The sequence below is a fragment of the Cydia strobilella genome, chromosome 4 (assembly GCF_947568885.1).
Source record: "Cydia strobilella chromosome 4, ilCydStro3.1, whole genome shotgun sequence".
NCBI classification, from domain to species: Eukaryota; Metazoa; Arthropoda; class Insecta; order Lepidoptera; family Tortricidae; genus Cydia; species Cydia strobilella.
In genome coordinates this window covers 11789330-11805796 of record NC_086044.1, presented here as the reverse complement: position 1 = coordinate 11805796, position 16467 = coordinate 11789330, and the positions used below count along the sequence as shown (strand labels likewise).

Sequence of the window (16467 nt, the reverse complement as noted above, 5' to 3'; positions counted from 1 at the left end):
GGGTATCCCAATATGGGACCGGCAACAAACTCGGCGGGACACATCTTTTCAAAACATCAGAATGTCCAGCATCATCCAACACTACGGTCTCACAGTCTATGTCTCGCTTGCTCCTTTATCAGGTGGACTACAGGATCCCAAGCTGGTGGTAGAGAAAAGCCATCTTCCCTATTAAAGTTTGGATATTTCTTAATCTCAATGGCCTCGCGCAGCATTCTGGGTATGTAACGCTTCTCCTTGGCAAGAACCAGAGGCTTATCAAACTTGATTGAGTGATTGGCTTTATCCATGACATGCTCACAGACAGCAGACCTAGGTCGACGGTGCTTGACATCAGCTATGTGTTCCTTCACCCGAGTGGAAATGCTCCGTTTCGTCTGCCCGACATATGATAGGCCACACTCACAGTCCAGCCTGTACACTCCTGCAGTAGTCTACAGACTGCAGGAGTGTACAGGCTGGACTGTGAGTGTGGCCTATCATATGTCGGGCAGACGAAACGGAGCATTTCCACTCGGGTGAAGGAACACATAGCTGATGTCAAGCACCGTCGACCTAGGTCTGCTGTCTGTGAGCATGTCATGGATAAAGCCAATCACTCAATCAAGTTTGATAAGCCTCTGGTTCTTGCCAAGGAGAAGCGTTACATACCCAGAATGCTGCGCGAGGCCATTGAGATTAAGAAATATCCAAACTTTAATAGGGAAGATGGCTTTTCTCTACCACCAGCTTGGGATCCTGTAGTCCACCTGATAAAGGAGCAAGCGAGACATAGACTGTGAGACCGTAGTGTTGGATGATGCTGGACATTCTGATGTTTTGAAAAGATGTGTCCCGCCGAGTTTGTTGCCGGTCCCATATTGGGATACCCTCCTACAATTTAGGAGGGAATTAAATCTTCTCGGGTCCGTGGTGTAGGGTTGGAGCCGGCATAGTTTTTTATCGCGTATATATATATATCTTTACTTGAAAAATAATTATAGTGTATAACTAGCCTTATGAACCGATTTTGCATGTACAACCAGCCTTAAAGTTTGTAGTCTATGATTATTCATTATTTTAGTATGTGGGTATTTTTGCATTTTGTAATTTTTCCTCAGTCACCCGTTGACCACGAACGCTGTAAAGAGTTCGAAACGTCGGGATGTATTATAAATTCAATATACGCGATATAATCCGTTTTCATAGTTTTACTTAAAGTAATTACTTACTATTCCAATATTAACTTCAAGCAAAGCTACCCTCTTAACTAATATTATTAGGTAAACAAATTAACGAAGTTGGTTTATTTTAAATATATTTGAATATATTGTATATAAATAAGTTAGTCCGTTAGGTATGTCTATGGGCCTGTTGCTTTAAAATAAATAGTACCTATTTGATCTGTTCATTTAAAGTAAGAGGGAAAATATTTCCAAAGCAGTAAAACATTTCAAGGTACTTAGTTAGAAAATGTATAAAGCAGTTTAATTTAATTTAGAAAGATTTATTGTAGGTATTTTTCAAAATAAATAGCAACTAGCAAACACAACATTTCTTTATAAAAACATTTATTCACAAATGTTTCTGAGTGGCCTGAGTCGTGTTTTATAAAGATCTGTAATCCGTGCCTGAGTCTCCTTTAATAAAACAGATTAGGTCCAGGTTATATTCCTTTTAGAAACGCAAACCTAAACGCGAAATAAATAGCAAGATCAACATTTCAAACTAAGTAAAATGTAAAAAGTACATCAAAGCTAATAGTCTAATCATAGATAACTTAAGGCTGTAAAACCTTCGAACTCCTCCTGCCTCTGTCCTCAGCTACGTGAAGTGAAATTTTCCCAAAAAGTTATTAGTGTTTTCTACAATTTGTTACAGAAATATAATCTCTTTTAAAATCAGTTAAAATACCTAGTCGTTTAAATTATAAATGGATTAATTAGGGGATGTTACAAAACCATCAAAGGAAGGAAGGAAGGTGATGTTTTTTTTATAGAAAAACCAAAATAACAGAGTACCTACAAAGAATATGTGAGCTCAAAAATCTGTGATATAACTTTTATCGATTACTATTATCGATTAATTTACAAGGTGAGATAATGATTACTCCACGAACGCCACGGACCGTTATATTCCCACAAAGGCCACAAAACAATAAACAACTATGATAAGTATAGTGATACGTATGGTGTACTTATTTGTGGTATTTTCTATAAAAAGGGACCTTATTGTCGATGGCGCTTACGCCATTATAAACGATGCTCCGAAATAAATACAATGCCGCGCGACGCTGTGCGGCGTAAGCGCCATCGACAATAAGGTCCCTTTTCATAGAAAATGCCCCATTTGGGGAAACTACGGCTGCCAATCGAGTATTTATAATGCAAAAACAGGCAATGCGAACGCTAGCGGGTGTGAAGCATAGACATTCATGCAGAGACATTTTTGTGACGCACAAAATAATGACACACTACTCATTATATTTATTCGAAATTATTATGTATGTTAGAAATAACTTATCTTTGTTTAAACGCGTCGAGGTATCTGACGTAAACGTTAGAACTACAGGTCGATTACGAACAGCTCTACGTCGCATGGCACTACCAGCAAAGAACCCGCGTGTCATCGGTCCGACTTATTATGAGCGAGTACCTGTAGAAATAAGGACGGAAGCATCCGATACAAGATTCAAGCGTCGATTGAGAAACTTTTTACAGGACAACCCATTATATTCAATAAGTGATTTTTTTTGACATAACTGTATAATTTATAATCGCATAGGTACCATTTTTGACATTTTCTTTATTTATTATTGTTATTATTTGACGATCTTTCTCAGGGGAAATTTTTCATATAATGTATATTTAATGAAATTAATTTATTTGGATATTTTGCTATTAATTAAATTTATTTCTGACGATCACAATGTAGATTCTTATAAATTGACATTAATGTCATTTGTAGGTACTGTAATCATATGTTGAGAAATAAATACATATATGAAATCTAATCTATAAGATTGTTATTTCATTTGCAAAAAAATATAATACCTAAATTATAGTGTATGCCTATAATTTAGGTATTTCAGATTCCTAACTACGTAAAAAGTAACATTTTAAATATGGAAGAGCGGGGCCTTCTGCCACAAGTATATTTTATACTTAAAAGAAGGTTCCAACCCTATTGCTATTTAAATGCACATTGTAAACCAAATAAATTATTTTTCATTTTTTTCATTCATTTTTCAATTCTACATAATATCCTTATATAATTTACTATAAATATGTAATATTTATTTGCGCTTTAGGCAATCATATCATAAACATTTTACTCGTACATTTTATAACCCGATGAAGAAAAAAATAGCAAAACAAATTTATGTCAAAAATATATTAATGCATGATTTTATTTCGAGTTTTTCTATTGACAGTAAGTAATCTACTTATAAAGGCGATATACTAAATATCACAAACTCAATCATAATAGTACCTATTTTTCACATAAACACTTAGTTTGGGTTTTGCGTTTTAAAGTTATAAAATTGTAGAGATGACAGCTGTCGCCGTCACCGTACCCAAGTTACATATGTGAAAGATATTATACATTGTGTTGCTTTTAGTAGGAATGTACGAGTATATACAGAACCTGGATACCTTTGGTCGCCATTCGGTTATGGTACGTACGTAACTTCGATACTGATAAACCATCCAATTTACGTAATATCATGGTAAATTAAATTTCATTCAGAAACCAGAGGGTCTATGGCGAACCACGTTCGACGTGTTGACTCCTTGTCACACTTGCGTACGAATTTACAAGTGCGACAGACAGGCAACACGTCGAACGTGGTTCGCGGTAGGCCCTCAGAAAGTGAGTTAAATTTCACTTCCTAAATTATATTACAGGCAGATGAAACATAATTAAATTTTGTAATTACATTATGTATATCGTCAGGTGACAACCAAAACTCACTAATTAGTAATTTCCACCACAAGTTCAAAGCCATAGTCCACCGTAAAAGTGCATTAATAAGGTTGATTTTTGTTTAATTATGTTTTAGTAATAGTGAGTTTTGGTTGTCACCTGACGATATATGCTCGCGTTTTGTTTATATCAACACGAAATGAACCCTTATATTAATTTTATCAAAATCGCAGCGATCAATTATGTTTGATAAACAATAATTATGACTACCAGAAGCTAAGCTAAATTCAAAATACCTATATTCTTACAATTGAAAACTGCCTCTTAGCTTAGCCTCGTCAGCAGTGACCTTGACTATGAAGCTGGAAAGACCGGGTACTGGGTTCGAACCCAGTATCCATCCAGGAGGCCTATTCGTACTTACATTCCGAGGTCAAAGTAATTTACGTAATAAATTTAATCATACATATTTATCTCAAACAATCGGTTTCATAGAAATATGAAATGAAATGTATTTATTTGTCAGAATTATGGTACACTGATGTGATCTTAAATTAGAATTAATGCAAGTTCCATCATATTCTACCGTGAAATCGGTGTACTATTTTTACTTATATCTATTTCTTACATTTATATATTTTTGGTTTACACAATATATTAAAATATAATAAATAAATAAATAATAATAAATAAATAAATTTTATAGGACATTCTTACACAGATTGACTAAGTCCCACGGTAAGCCCAAGGAGGCTTGTGTTATGGGTACTCAGACAACGATATATACCTATATAATATATAAATACTTAAATACATAGAAAACACCCATGACTCAGGAACAAATATCTGTGCTCATCACACAAATAAATGCCCTTACCGGGATTCGAACTCAGGACCATCGGCTTCACAGGCAGGCTCACTACCCACTAGGCCAGACCGGTCGTCAAATATAACTAGGTACAGTCAAACAGCAGCAGCAACATTGAATCTAATCAGTTAGATCCTTTTACATTAAACACAATGCTTAAGTAGGTAAGAATCCAAATAATGTTTGAATAATGTAGATGGTTTATTTTTTAGATCAATAGGTAGGTAATGTTATATACTGTAATTGTCGTAAAGTAATATTTTTTTTTGAAATAATACCAAGTTGGATTCAAGCAGTTAACTTGTGTTTCTATCTGGTATTTGAACCATAGGACTCTTCTTTGGTTTTAAAGAAATGAGTGCTGTTTTAGAAATAGACAACATCATCATTCATTCAATTTAAGAGCTGTGGGCTCTTGTCGGTGCAGCGTGATGAAGTTGTCTCCACCTTGGTCGATCCGAAGCCAGCCCTTTAGTATCCTGGTACGACACGGCCCCTGCATGCTCCTTTACTTGGCTCATATAACTTTTTCTTTAAATAGACAACACTCCTTAATAAATATATATAGTACCGGCCAATAATATATCACCTTTGAGTGTTTTTGTATGAGCTGATATAGAGTAAACAATATAGGTTAGTTTGTAGATTGCATATTTTACTAGTCATTTTATACAAATATATGATGAATATTGCAATTAAATACTGTGAATTACAATAGGATACTCAGCATATTACTAAAAAACCTCTAGTAAAAAAATGAAGTTAACAATACATAAAAAAAAATTATGAAAAAACCATTACATGAGACCAATTTTTCTCATCGTCCGTACAAAGGAATACTACTAGACTACCTAAAGCAGTGAGGTGGAAGTCACAAACATATAAAAAAAGTTATGTCGTAAAAACATGGAGGTGATATATTATTGGCCGGTACTGTATGCATGGTAATGGTAATACCTATTCTTAATTTAATAAACAATGGCTTACATGGTTCTTGTGGTATCCAACTAGACTCACTATTCGAACACACTTTTTTTGTGCCTTAAACGCTCTACATCTACGGAGTTACCCCAAAGAATTATAACTGCCATAGAATGTAGATGATATGTAAGCTTGATATGCACTAAGGGCGGCAACAAGTAATGCTTCTTTTCGTGTTCTATCTAAGGCAAACAAAAACCTATTGATTTATTACAAAAATAAATTACAGTAATGGAAGTACAACGGCGAACTTATCCCTAAGGGACCCAGCTAACCTTCGAGTAGATGAGTGGAAAACTATAGCCAGGTCAGATAGACAAACTTACGTTAAAAAAGTAAACTATTTAACATATTGTCAACTCATAAAATACAGAACTAACATTATAGATTAAAATACAAAAAATATATACTAGCATACATACATACAAAACTAAATATGTATTATAATATATATAAATATCACAAAAATAAAATAAAGGTTAGTACTTAACCAGATCACGCTGATTGGAAAGCTAAAGCTTCTTCAGATTAGCCTTGAGTGACGCTACAGACAGGGACTGTTTGAGCGACAGGGGCAACACGTTCCACAACTTCACAGCGCGAACCGTGAAAGAATTTGCATACGTTCGCGAACAAGCGTGAGATTAGAACTAGATCGTAAGCGGTGATCACTGCCTTCAGCCAGATAGTTAAATCTTTCCGTCAGGTAAGATGGGAAACGGGGGTTGAACAGTATATTGAACAGCAACGACACGACATGCACATCTCTGCGTTGGCGGATCGGTAACCACCCGAGCTGGGAGCGAAAGTTGGAGACGTGATCATATTTACGGAGGCCTAATATATACTTGATATAAACATTTTGTAAACGCTCAATGTTATCTAGCAGTTCCTCATTACAATCCAGAAACGCAATGTCACCATAGTCCAGAAGAGGGAGCAACGCACGGGAGCAGAGAACGGGCAAGAATCAGTTTAGTATGAAGAGGGAGAAAATTCTGCAGCCGTCGAAGAGAGTGGAGGGATCCAAAAACGTTTTTACTCACCTCAGCAACACGGGGAGCCCAAGAAAGCGTCTGATCCATGTTGATACCCAAATTTCGGACAGTAGAGGAGAAAGGGATATTAGCCCCATCAAACAAAATATCAGCCTACCACCATGTCTGAGAGCCTGTCTACGTAATAAGGACTGCCAATGACTATCGTTGTATCAATGACTAAGTAATAGGTGTACTTAGTAGTAATCACTTTATTGTGCACAATAGTGATTACTACTAAGTACACCTATTATTTAATTTTTAAGTAAATGGTTTCAATGTGACTTTTCCAATTACAGTGTTTGGCTAAATTAAACCCTAAAAATTTTGTAGTTTCAACCTCTGTAATTTTCTCGTCCCTATATTTATTTTAAGAAACGAAAAATCTACAAAATTAAATGATTTACTAAGATAAACTCTACGTACCTAAATAATAAATGGTCAATATGTCTAGACACACAACATTTGTACTTTAAAAGGAACTAATTAAGGCGTTAATAATTTAGGCATCAATGGCGTCAGCAAGGTTCCTTAAAATTAGTACAATTTTCCGGTTTTAGGGATCCTTATCTCAAAAAGAGAAACAGGAACCCTCGTATCTCTCGGGGCAGTCAGTCTATCAGGGCCAATTTTCTCACGTGGAACTATTAAGTTGGAATTAAAACTAAAAGTTCTGTAATGTATTTTACAGTCAACGCGATTAAGGCAATGGTAGCTGATTAGAACTTACAAATTGAAGTCAATTTGATCTCACTCTCACAAAAGAGGGGTGTTATATGTTTGACGCAAATGTATGTCTGCCTGTCTGTTTGTGGCATCGTAGTTCTCAAACGGATGGACCGATTTCGATGAGGGATTTTACCGTGAAAAAGAGTTTCCTCGCGGTGGTTCTTAGCTACGTTTGATGAAAATTTATCCAGCAGTTTGAAGGGTTATCAGCTGTTTCCAAAAATTATGTAACCCATTTCTGACACAAAATTCTTTAAATTCTTGTTTAACGTAGGGGGTTTTTATTATTTTTATTTATTAGTTAACAAGTATCTTTTACAGAGATGCGTCACGAGTAAAAAAACTGCCTAAGTGTGAGTCGGACTCGCGCACGAAAGGTTCCCTGCCATTACGCAAAAAACGGCCATAAAATCACGTTTGTTGTATGGGAGCCCCACTTAAATATTTATTTTATTCTGTTTTTTGTATTAGTTGTTATAGCGGCAACAGAAATACATCATCTGTGAAAATTTCAACTGTTCTGTTCATGAGATATATCCTGGTGACAGACGGACAGATAGACAGACAGACAGACAGATAGACAGGCAGACAGACAGAGGGACGGACAGCTGAGTCTTAGTAATAGGGTCCCGTTTTTACCCTTTGGGTACGGAACCCTAATAACTGTTTTTTAAAGTTCGAATTCGCTTCTGTTCGTCACAAGGAAATCAAAAACTTATTTATACTTCCGATACTAACTTACTTCGCATTGACCTAGAATCACGAAATTAACAGGCCGAATCTCGCCGAGAATAGGCCAAAGGTTGGTATTGATGGTAGTGCCATCTGTGCGAGAACCAAATTTTCTTGATTTCCGAGGCACGTTTTTTCCTTATACTGTATTCATCCTACACGGAGTTACATAGGTTTTTGATGAAGCTGATACATATACATATATATTATGTTACGTAAGTAAACATATAATCATAAACTAGCTTTATGGTCCCAAAACTTAGCTACCTTCTACTAGAAAATTATCGCGCAACTTCAAAGGCCTAAGATTTACGAGGTAAACCGTAGTTTATCAAACATGTTTTGGACCTAAATAAACGAAAAAGAAAAGGCTCAATTCTTAAGTTTTGGGTTAACTTATGTTTTTCACAGACATAACATATACATTTTTATTGACAGATTATTGAAGATTGGACCATTTTCCCTAAATTACATGCAATTTGTGAAAATAAGTCATCTTTAAAACTAAGCGTTTAGCCTTTACGTTACATAAACTTAATTTCTTAAATAAATAAATAAAATAAAATAAAATTTATACTACAAGGCACCGGAAATCCAGAATCTATAATTATAAATTGAACTCCAGACCTTGAAATTTGAAACGTACCCGAAACGCGGAACTTTTTAATGACATGACTGTTTAACCATACCGGAACCAGTCCTCCAGTCCAGAATGATGATAAAATAAAACCTTTAAAAAAAGTAGTCCGACTTAAAAAAGGATAATATGCGCCAAATAATACCCCCAACTAATGGACAGCTTTATTTCTTTCTTATCGCACCAAGGGGTCGGCATTCGGTTCGACAGTGTGTTGATGTTTTTAAGATTTGGCTTGGCGCCGACTTAAAACTTTATTTTTTCTTAAATAGATTTTAGTAAGTGTGCACTAGGAATGTGCCACATTTATTAACTTACCGAGATTATATTTTTGTTTGTGTAGAACCGAACCTCTAAAATACGAGTAATAATAAAAATAATATATAATCATTAGTTATAATACCGCTGTTTTGGGATGGGGAGTAAACACAACGAAATCAAAACTGACTAAGCACACGGAGAGACAGCCATTTGTGAATCAGCTTATAATGCTGCTGATCCAATGCCCAGTTATCGCTCAAGTTATACATATGTAATTTGTCGGTTTTCACGAATATTGTTTTCACTACATGCATATTTTCTTCAGTAGCTGCGGTTGGTGGCCGCCTAGCGTAGGTCCTTATGGTTAAGGACCGGAAAATATTTTTTTTAATGAAGTGTAAGCTTGCGCTTCACAAAATACAGAGTAATTTTGGTTATCAATGAATTTGCGCTTTAATTTTGGTTTATTGTTAAATCGAAACAATTTTATTTGATACCGGAAATTACCCTGTTATGGCCGTGCGTCCGAATCAAAACGAACTTCCGTCCCTCCGTTACGCAAGCAACCCTTTGTGATGTTCGTCAAATATTTAAGACGATTCTCGCTGATTTGGCCTTGAGCGTCTGGGCAAATGTACCCGCTTCACCCCGCACTCCGCTCACTGCGATCGTACGTGAATTTTGACTCGCGGCACGGCAACGAGGTTCTAAGAATATAATAAGACAGCCCAGAGGCGCGCCGATGGCGTTATACTCGTATTTGTGTATCTTTTGACTGCAAAGACTGCTTTGCAACTATTTTTTTTCTTTTGAGTATGAGTAGATTATGCATTTAGTGGAGGTAGAAAATTATAAGAAAAATATATTAATTAATAGTGCGTTTATAGTTTTTTTTTTATCTCTTTAATAAATTAATAAATATAAATAATGCCATTAATAGTTAACTTGTAAACTAAGTACTATATTTTTAGAATCGTTACCTTACTATTAAACGATTGGTTTTTTTTCGATTGATTGATTGATAAATAAAATAAGTAATCAATTTCAAACTATTAGTTATAGTCGGAACTATTTTTTTCCTGTGACTTATACTTTTTTCGTAAAAAAACACTACTACATGCCGTTTTGCTACTAGGTATTTTTGCCTATTTCTACTAAACGGCAATTCGATTAAAATTATTTTTAAACTAAAAAATGTTTTAACAGTTCTGTAAATACAATGTAGCTTATAGCTTATGTCAATATTTTTTTTAAAGAAATTGAGCATTATTCAACATTTCCTGCATTGGTAAAACAAAACAGGTGTGGCCGGCACCCGGCAGTCGCGTGCTAGCTTTGAGACGAGGAACCCCTACAAACTTTCAACCGCTCTTTAACCACTTTAGAGGATGAATTTTTAAAAACGCTGAAATTAATTTTCTAGTATTCTAATAATATTTATTTATTTAAGCGTATGGCGTAATATTGTAAACTTATTATAAGTCGACATCCAACGCAGCCATCCGTTCGCGTCAGGTGTCAGATTGGTAGGTATGTCTTCCGGGCTGCCTTGGAAACGTCTCTTTTGGCATCGTTCAACGATGTGCTGGGTAGTTTGGTCTTCAAGGCCGCAGTCACACAACGGGCTCTCTTTCCATCCCCATTTGTGTCGCATATAATTGCACCTGCCATGACCTGTGCGGATTCTGTTGAGGCGGCCCCAGTATTTCTTCTACAGCGAGAAGCCCTTCGGCTTCTGAGTAGCGTGTTGGGTACTTTTGTGGTGACCACTCGTTGTTGTGCCTTTATATAAAGATTCAAGTTCCGCACCCAAGAAAATCTTTGACCCCATACAAACTTTCAACCTCTTTTTCATCACCTGGGATGAATTTTCAAAAACGCTGAAATTAGTTTACTTCTCTCTTAATGAAATACCTTTTTACGAAGTTTTTAATTCCTAGCTTAAAATAAGATTAGAACCCTACAAACTCCTTTTTACCATTTTAAGGGATGAATTTTTAAAAACTGGAATTCAGTTTGCTTGTATTCTAATAATATACAAAGATTCAAGTCCCGCACTCACAAAAAAATTGGATCTCCATACAAACTTTTAACCCCTTTTTCACCACCTTGGGGATGAATTTTAAAAAACTCTGAAAGTCGTTTTCGTGCTTTTTAATATAATACCTATTTGCTGTTTCAAGTTCCTAGTTTAAAGTAAAATTTGCACCCAAAGACAAACTTTTATCCCCTTTTCAACCCCCTTAGGGGTTTAATTTCAGAAATTACTTTTTTGTAATAGTCTATCTATGCGTTTCTAAGAACATTCAAAGCATTTGTACTGGATTCAAACGTTCAACCCCCTTTTAACCCAGTTAGGGGATGAATTTTCAAAAACACTGAAATTACTTTTCTTGTAATTCAATAATATATCTTTTTGCGAAATTTCAAATTGCTACCTTAAAATAAATCTTGAACCCCATACAAACTTTCATCTCCTTTTTAACCCCTTAGGGGTGAAATTTCTCAAATTTTTATAACCTGGCCGTGTATTTTTTCGACAGATTATTATATTTTTTATGTGAAACGTGAGTGAAATGTCTTTAAAAAACCCATAGGGGTCGGATCAAAAACTAAGTATTTAAGCCCGACTCACGCTTGACTGCACATTTCTAATAGGTTTTCCTGTAATCTATAGGTAAAGATCTATTTTGTGTATTTTTTCAAAAGATAAAGGGGGGGGAATGGTCATTTTTTGCCTATTTTCTTGAATAACTTCTAAATTGTTTATCCTAAAATTATAAAAGAAATATATTTCAGATTCTCACAATAAGCTCTTTCATTTGATATGTAACACGATATAGTTTGAAAAACTTTATTTTTAAATTTTCACATTTACCCCCCAAAAGTGGCCCCCATGTTTAAAATTCATTTGTTTACGTTACATGTTCGTCTTTGGGTCACAAACTTACATATGTGTACCAAATTTCAACTTAATTGGTCTAGTAGTTTCGGAGAAAATAGGCTGTGACAGACGGACAGACAGATAGACAGACGCACGAGTGATCCTATCAAACATCAAACATCAAAACATCAAACATTTATTCAGCAAATAGGCCACAGGGGCACTTTTACATGTTAATTTTTACAAACAATAAAACTAACCCAAAATTACAAAAAAAAAAACAATTATATAAATATAAATGTCAAATTACACAAAAAAAGCTAATAAAAAATATACAAACAACAGAAGTACTAAAATTGTTTAGAGATGTAAAAGTCTCTAGGTGTCAGAGATAAAATGTATATAATAATAAAAAAGATCATCAAATTATCCAGAGATGTAAAGGGTCTCCAAGACTTGAATTGTTATATAATTAATAAAAAGACAAGATATTAAATCAGACAAACAGACAAGAACCAAATGAAGTGCCTCACGTTAATGCCACTCAAAAGTAAAGTTACATAGGTAAAAAGAAGCCCGTGTAAACTTAAACAGACCGGTCTCCACAAACACTATAAGGGTTCCGTTTTTTCCTTTTGAGGTACGGAACCCTAAAAGTAACAGTTTTTGCCCAAAAACTGCGCGAAGCGCCTTAATTGCAAAATAACACAGTTAATCACGTTGGCCAATTTGAAGTTACGTTTTATAGTCAAGACGATAACTACATAAATGATGACATAATTCGCGAATGTTTTGCTTGTACGGTCAGATTTTAATTGTTGATCCATCTAAGGTTTCAAGCTAATTTGGTTGTCAATATTATCGATATGAAATGTCCAATGTAAACCCTAAATGGCTTAACAATTAAAGTCCGTGACTGTACCTACTTGTTCGTACATGCACGGGCGAATGATAACCAAATTACATAATTTTGTTATCATTTCGACATCAAAATGTAAGTTTGAATTGGCTTCACGATCTTTTCTTTCTTGTCGTGTTAGCGCGCTTGCCAATTCTAACGTACCTACGCTGACATCAGGATGATATTTGAATTATGTTATTTACTTAGTTGTCGTGCGCCTCGCCCGCGCCAATATGTAGGTACATGTACGGACAAGTAGGAGCGAAATGCACGAGAAACATTACACAAAGGCGTCACGGTCAACTCACCTACTTTTTCTACTTCAATCCGATTGATTAATTAGAAATTGGTGCTTTATTTCATGCATGGTGTGAAATAATTTATTTTAAATACAGTGTAATACCCTATTGAATTAAGTCAGTTAGATGTCATTCTGATATCAGCGTACGTGTACGTTCGAATTGTCCTGTTAGTTTTTGATGTCTGATTTGGCTGAAATTTGCCATAAGGTTTACTCGGCTAATTCCGAAAATCGGGATATTCCGAAAATTACTAATATCTACTAAACGCGGCTACATTATTTGCTCTGGCAACACTCCCTATGACGTTCAAGTATCTCCCTCCCCGCGTTAGAAGGCTCGGGACGCTAGCGACGAAACTACGCGTGTGGCGCATCAGATTAATGAGCGGGTGAAAAATTCCCGCTTTTTTGACATTCGGAATTAGACGACCATCGCTAACTCTGTAATTTGGGGAGTAAATGAATTGACTGCTTTTGTGTTTAAGAGATTATCGTTTTTTAGCCATTTTAAATGGGCTCAAACTATTCTAGCTTGAATTTTATTACATTTTCAGATTTACCCGAAGTGGGGAATTCCGTGTCACAAAGTGTTCCGGAATTACCCGACCTTGTTTTCTCAAAGTGACAGCCAGGGGTTCTCAAACAATCAAAATTAAATTTTATTTTTCACAGGCTATTTTTTTTTTCTCTCATAGTAAATTCTGCTCCACATGTATGGAAAAAGTTTTCTTTAATATGTGGATTTTTAGTAAGTAGGTACATTATCATAAGTCGACCCCTAGGAAACTATTGATACTGGATAGGAATGAAATCGATTGGCTTAAAAAAATAAAAGTTTTCATTTTCATACATATTGTATGGGAATGTTTTCCTCGATTCGTGGCATTTCAAGCCGGAATTTTTTTTTGTCCTCTGCAAGTGTCATTAAAGTTTGAGTACCACAGATTCCTGATCGGGTAATTCCGAAATAAAAGCTTGACACACACATGAATAAGTACTCCTATTAGCCTAATCGAGTAAAAAGAGCAGGGAGGGTAATTCTAATCAAAAGAGTAATATGTACTTTATGCGACATACACATTAAACTCGTTTTCAAGTGTATTCGGATTTACCCGAACCAATTCGGAATTGCACGTTCGCAACGAAAAAAAAACTAGATTTGAAACGCTTGTATTTTAAAAATCTTACATTATTTATGAAAAATTCTGTAATCGATTGTTAGGCTAAACCATCTAGTAAGTAAGTTACTCACTATTTTCGTCTAAAAACTTTGCTATACTGACTGGTTCATGGAGACATATACACCTTATCAACTAGTGCAAAAATCATTCGGAATTACCCTAGTGCACCTTACCTACTTAGTTTTGTAAGACTGGTAACAATACAATATTATGATCTCATTAATTTATATTCAATGTTGACGGAAACCTGGTGATAGAGACTGAAGGTAGCCACCAAAGCAATGCAATCTCATTGAATTTGAGCTCGTTAGAATAGCCTTGATGGCTGTAAGTTGACTATATGTAAAGAACAGTGATAGCCGCGATAAATATATGTGTATATAGTTAAAAAAGGATTTTAAGAGCGGTTAAACCAAATGTACTTATTCATTATTTTATATAAAATGTTTGCCTCGATACCTACACGTTTTGTTTTTATTTGAGAACAATTAAACCTTAATGGTACTTACATAACAGTCGAAGGCAAAAATATCGATCCAGGCAAATGGCTCAAAAATATGTGAACACGACTTTATTGTGTAAGGTGTAAAAGCGTACACATATTTTTGAAATTTTCGGAATGTATATATATTTATGCCCTTGACTGAACATTACGATACAAGTGCGAAAAATAGGAAATTCGTAACGAGTGGCGATAAATTAAAACACGACCGAAGGGAGTGTTTTAAATCGACACGAGTTGCGAATTACCTATTCCCACACCTATCGTACAACGTTGTACAGTAGGTACATATGGCCCTTATTTTTTTTTTGACATAGTTACGTAATGTGCTAATTATCGCACTAGTGCGGTAAAGTAGCACCATGTGTACTGTAAAAATCAATTCTAGGTAGTAATAGTTATTTACGATACAAGTGCGGAAAAGAGGAAATTCGAAACGAGTGGCGATAAATTAAAACACGACCGCAGGGAGTGTTTTAAATCGACACGAGTTGCGAATTACCTTTTCGCACGTGTATCGTACAACGTTTTACAGTACATATGGCCCTTGAAACTTTCGACATATGCACGAAAAGTGCTCTTTACGCACTAGTTGCGAAAAAGTAGCACCATATGTACAGTAAGAAAATTTCAAGTGTATAATAACATTTTGTACACCTGTCTTTTTTAAATATTTCAATATGTTTTTGCATAATATATAAGTAGGTAATTACGTAGGTAGGTAGTTTATATTTCGCACTCCAGCAAACTTCATCTTGAGCGGCGCGGCAGGCCCGACCCTTATCGGGAATACTACAGTAACTTTATATAAACTTATTATTATCCATTAAACCCTCAATAAATAAATTTTAATAATAAAACATTTTTTCAATGCTAGGCACAAAGATAAGTTTAGATAATAAAAAGTTTAAACTCACCTATAAACTTTTATTTCACAGAAACTTCAACAAAACTTTTTCAAGAAAGTTACCTTTATAATATTTGAAAGAATTTATTAAAACCAGCACTTTGTACTTTTCACAAACTCGTATAGAACCTCATCGACACGTGGTATAGCAGTACACGGGCCAAATTTCGCGGGTGGCGTCCACGCCTCAGCTTGTCGATACGAGTACTGAAGACAGCGGCGGAGCCCTTCGACTGCTCTAGGGCGCGTCGAGCCTTCGCCGACCAACACTCCGTTACATCACGCTATTCACGCCATTCCACTGCCAACGAATATTTTTGACACTTGCTCATGAAAAATGACTCAAATATTGTACGAGTAATAATCAGACATGACGCTTTGTAAGAAAAAAATCAGGCATTTCCAGCGTTAATTTGTCACAGCCAACGAAATCTGTTTTTGCAGCCATTTTCTAATCTGCGCTCTATTAGAAAAAACCGTCATCAAGTAGCTCGCTTGCCTAAAAGGAAAAGGTATGTAGGTATTCATTTAGCGGCCTGATTATCTTCCGCTCGTTCTTTGTTCAGTAGAGATTTTTTCGTCAGATCCAAATCGCTTTGCAAGATAATTATGGATATTTACGAGACCAAATCATGTGATG

General features: G+C 35.4%; 1 protein-coding gene across 1 annotated transcript in view; it reads right to left on the bottom strand.

Moving 5' to 3' along the window:
* The window catches only part of LOC134741064 (trissin receptor), a 121035-nt gene extending 104924 nt beyond the window's left edge, over positions 1 to 16111 (bottom strand). Inside the window, exon 1 of the mRNA XM_063673826.1 lies at positions 15838 to 16111. The gene's annotated coding sequence lies outside the window, so the exon portion shown is untranslated. The remainder of the gene's footprint in view (positions 1 to 15837) is intronic.
* Positions 16112 to 16467: the final 356 nt, after the last annotated feature.